The sequence below is a fragment of the Cervus canadensis genome, chromosome 27, assembly GCF_019320065.1.
Source record: "Cervus canadensis isolate Bull #8, Minnesota chromosome 27, ASM1932006v1, whole genome shotgun sequence".
NCBI lineage: Eukaryota > Metazoa > Chordata > Mammalia > Artiodactyla > Cervidae > Cervus > Cervus canadensis.
In genome coordinates, this window is record NC_057412.1 from 5,702,699 (window position 1) to 5,707,675 (window position 4,977).

The 4,977-nt window shown below is 37.4% G+C and overlaps 1 non-coding gene across 1 annotated transcript; it reads left to right on the plus strand.

Annotated features, from left to right (window-relative positions):
* Positions 1 to 4,027: 4,027 nt before the first annotated feature.
* On the plus strand, positions 4,028 to 4,099 carry TRNAC-ACA. Its single transcript has one exon. It is a non-coding gene; the product is annotated as a tRNA-Cys (tRNA).
* The last annotated feature ends 878 nt before the right edge of the window (positions 4,100 to 4,977 follow it).

A 4,977-nucleotide genomic window follows, 5' to 3' on the forward strand; every position in this document is an offset into this window, starting at 1 on the left:
CACCCCAAACCAATCAACTTCACCTTTTTCTCAAGTGCACAACGGAACATCTCCAGAATAAGATCCAATCCCTGGGCCATAAAATCTGGTCTTGGAAATTCAAAAAAATTGAAATCATTCCAGTCATCTTTTCCTGATCACGGTGGTCAGTAAGATTAGATCTCACATTACAGGGAAAAATGTTAAAAAACTTAAACAATATGGAGGCTAAAATAACACGCTTCTGAATAACACAATCATAGAAGAATCAAAGAAATCAAAATATTATAAAATGAATGAAATGAAAACACAAACACCCAAAACCTATGGGACACTGTAAAAGCAGTGCTAAGGGGAAAGGTTCATAGCATTACAGGCTCACATCAAGAAACAAGAAAAAAGCCAAATAAATAACCTAACTCTACACCTAAAGCAATTAGAGAAGGAAGAAATGAAGAACCCCAGGGTTAGCAGAAGGAAAGAAATCTTAAAAATCAGGGCAGAAATAAATGCAAAAGAAACTAAAGAGACCATAGCAAAAATCAACAAAGCTAAAAGCTGGTTTTTTGAAAAAATAAACAAAATTGACAAACCATTAGCAAGACTCATTAAGAAACAAAGAGAGAAGAACCAAATTAACAAAATTAGAAATGAAAATGGAGAGATCACAACAGACAACACTGAAATACAAAGGATCATAAGAGACTACTACCAGCAGCTCTATGCCAATAAAATGGACAACTTGGAAGAAATGGACAAATTCTTAGAAAAGTATAACTTTCCAAAACTGAACCAGGAAGAAATAGAAGATCTTAACAGACCCATCACAAGCAAGGAAATCGAAACTGTAATCAGAAATCTTCCAGCAAACAAAAGCCCAGGACCAGATGGCTTCACAGCTGAATTCTACCAAAAATTTAGAGAAGAGCTAACACCTATCTTACTCAAACTCTTCCAGAAAATTGCAGAAGAAGGTAAACTTCCAAACTCATTCTATGAGGCCACCATCACCCTAATTCCAAAACCTGACAAAGATGCCACAAAAAAAGAAAACTACAGGCCAATATCACTGATGAACATAGATGCAAAAATCCTTAACAAAATTCTAGCAAACAGAATCCAACAACATATTAAAAAAATCATACACCATGACCAAGTGGGCTTTATCCCAGGAATGCAAGGATTCTTTAATATCCGCAAATCAATCAATGTAATACACCACATTAACAAATTGAAAGATAAAAACCATATGATTTATCTCAATAGATGCAAGAGAAAGCCTTTGACAAAATTCAACACCATTTATGATTAAAACTCTCCAGAAAGCAGGAATAGAAGGAACATACCTCAACATAATAAAAGCTATATATGACAAACCCACAGCAAGCATTACCCTCAGTGGTGAAAAATTGAAAGCATTTCCCCTGAGATCAGGAACAAGACAAGGGTGCCCACTCTCACCACTACTATTCAACATAGTTTTGGAAGTTTTGGCCACAGCAATCAGAGCAGAAAAAGAAGTAAAAGGAACCCAGATAGGAAAAGAAGAAGTGAAACTCTCGCTGTTTGCAGATGACATGATCCTCTACATAGAAAACCCTAAAGACTCTACCAGAAAATTACTAGAGCTAATCAATGAATATAGTAAAGTTGCAGGATATAAAATTAACACACAGAAATCCCTTGCATTCCTATACACTAACAATGAGCAAACAGAAAGAGAAATTAAGGAAACAATACCATTCACCATTGCAACAAAAAGAATAAAATACTTAGGAGTATATCTACCTAAAGAAACAAAAGACCTATACATAGAAAACTATAAAACACTGATGAAAGAAATCAAAGAGGACACAAACAGATGGAGAAACATACCGTGTTCATGGATTGGAAGAATCAATATTGTCAAAATGGCTATTCTACCCAAAGCAATCTATAGATTCAATGCAATCCCTATCAAGCTACCAACGGTATTTTTCACAGAACTAGAAGAAATAATTTCACAATTTGTATGGAAATACAAAAAACCTCGAATAGCCAAAGTAATCTTGAGAAAGAAGAATGGAACTGGAGGAATCAACCTGCCTGACTTCAGACTCTTCTACAAAGCCACAGTCATCAAGACAGTATGGTACTGGCACAAAGACAGAAATATAGATCAATGGAACAGAATAGAAAGCCCAGAGATAAATCCACGAACCTATGGACACCTTATCTTTGACAAAGGAGGCAAGGATATACAATGGAAAAAAGACAACCTCTTTAACAAGTGGTGCTGGGAAAACTGGTCAACCACTTGTAAAAGAATGAAACTAGAACAGTTTCTAACACCATACACAAAAATAAACTCAAAATGGATTAAAGATCTAAATGTAAGACCAGAAACTGTAAAACTCCTAGAGGAGAACATAGGCAAAACACTCTCCGACATGAATCACAGCAGGATCCTTTATGACCCACCTCCCAGAATATTGGAAATAAAAGCAAAAATAAACAAATGGGACCTAATGAAACTTAAAAGCTTTTGCACTACAAAGGAAACTATAAGCAAGGTGAAAAGACAGCCCTCAGATTGGGAGAAAATAATAGCAAATGAAGAAACAGACAAGGATTAATCTCAAAAATATACAAGCAACTCCTGAAGCTTAATTCCAGAAAAATAATGACCCAATCAAAAAATGGGCCAAAGAACTAACAGACATTTCTCCAAAGAAGACATACAGATGGCTAATAAACACATGAAAAGATGCTCAACATCACTCATTATCAGAGAAATGCAAATCAAAACCACAATGAGGTACCATTACACGCCAGTCAGGATGGCTGCTATCCAAAAGTCTACAAGCAATCAATGCTGGAGAGGGTGTGGAGAAAAGGGAACCCTCTTACACTGTTGGTGGGAATGCAAACTAGTACAGCCACTATGGAGAAGAGTGTGGAGATTTCTTAAAAAACTGGAAATAGAACTGCCATATGACCCAGCAATCCCACTTCTGGGCATACACACTGAGGAAACCAGATCTGAAAGAGACACGTGCACCCCAATGTTCATCGCAGCACTGTTTATAATAGCCAGGATATGGAAGCAACCTAGATGCCCATTAGCAGATGAATGGATAAGGAAGCTATGGTACATATACACCATGGAATATTACTCAGCCATTAAAAAGAATTCATTTGAATCAGTTCTAGTGAGATGGATGAAACTGTAGCCCCTTATACAGAGTGAAGTAAGCCAGAAAGATAAAGAGCATTACAGCATACTAACACATATATATGGAATTTAGAAAGATGGTAATGATAACCCTATATGCAAAACAGAGAAAGAGACACAGATGTACAGAACAGACTTTTGGACTCTGTGGGAGAAGACGAGGGTGGGAGGTTTCGAGAGAACATCATGTATATTATCTATAGTGAAACAGATCACCAGCCCAGGTTGGATGCATGAGACAAGTGCTCGGGCCTGGTGCACTGGGAAGACCCAGAGGAATCGGGTGGAGAGGGAGGTGGGAGCGGGGATCGGGATGGGGAATACGTGTAAATCCATGGCTGATTCATATCAATGTATGAAAAAACCCACTGAAATGTTGTGAAGTGATTGGCCTCCAACTAATTAAAAAAAAAAAGCAAAATTTTAAACTTTTATCTTAGAAAGTTTACCAAACACAGAAAACCTCAGCTGGAAAGGAAAAAGAGATAGAAACAATATTGATATCAAATATGCAAAATATTTCTTTCTATGGCAAATGTTGTTCAACTGCTCAGTCATCTGTGACTCTTGGCCCCATGAACTGCAGCATGCCATGATTCCCTGTTCTTCACTGTCTCCTGGAATTTGCTCAAAGTCATGTTGATTGAGTCAATGATGCCATCCAACCATCTCATCCTCTGTCACCCCTTTGTTCTCCTGTCCTCAATCTTTCCCAGCATCAGGGTCTTTTCCAATGAGTCGCCTCTCAGCATCAGGTGGCCAAAGTATTGGAGCTTCAGTTTCAGCATCCATCCTTTCAATGAATATTCAAGGTTGATTTCCTTTAATTGAGCTTCCCTGGTGGCTCAGATGGTAAAGCGTCTGCCTACAATGCAGGAGACCCGGGTTCAATCCCTGGGTTGGGAAGATTCCCCTGGAGAAGGAAATGGCAACCCACTCCAGTATTCTTGCCTGGAAAATCCCATGGTCAGAGGAGCCTGATAGGTTACAGTCCATGGGGTCGCAAAGAGTCGGACATGACTGAGCGACTTCACTTTCACTTTCCTTTAATATTGACTGGTTTGACCTCCTTGCTGTCCAGGGGACTTCTACATCATTTAGTCTCTCACTAAACTGTACAAGAATAACAATAATACCATTAAAATGGAAACAGACAGCAATATATACATGAAAAACATACAAATACATTTAAACAGTGAAAATATGCTCTTTCTCACTAAATATCAAAGATATGCACATTGAAGCAAACTTGAATACTATCATGCAGCTACAAACTAGAAAACATTTTTGGTAATAGTGTAACTGGTATAACTGATTTAAATGGCAACATCACAAAATGAACACCAAGGGTCATAAACTTATTTCTTCCATTCTTACTACACCCATAACACAATAAAATGAACATATATTTTGAATTCAATTAGACATGGGCTCCGTTTCTGATATTAAATTTCAGGTTCACCTTCTTTATTGATTAAGAGATGATAACAGTAGCTACTGCTAAGATTTCCATGAAGATTATATATGATAATGATGCCCATAAATACCTAGACTTCATACATACAAAATAGAGTTTAATACCTATGCTTTCTCTCCCCTTCCTGCTGTCCTCACAAAAGGTGTACATGAGCAGATACACACCTAAATATGAAAAACACATGTTGAGAATGTAAACTGGTGCAGCCACTGTGGAAAATAGTGTGGAGTTTCCTTAAAACACTAAAAATAGAACTACCATATGATCCAGCAATTCCACTCTTGAGCATATATCCAAAGAAAACAGC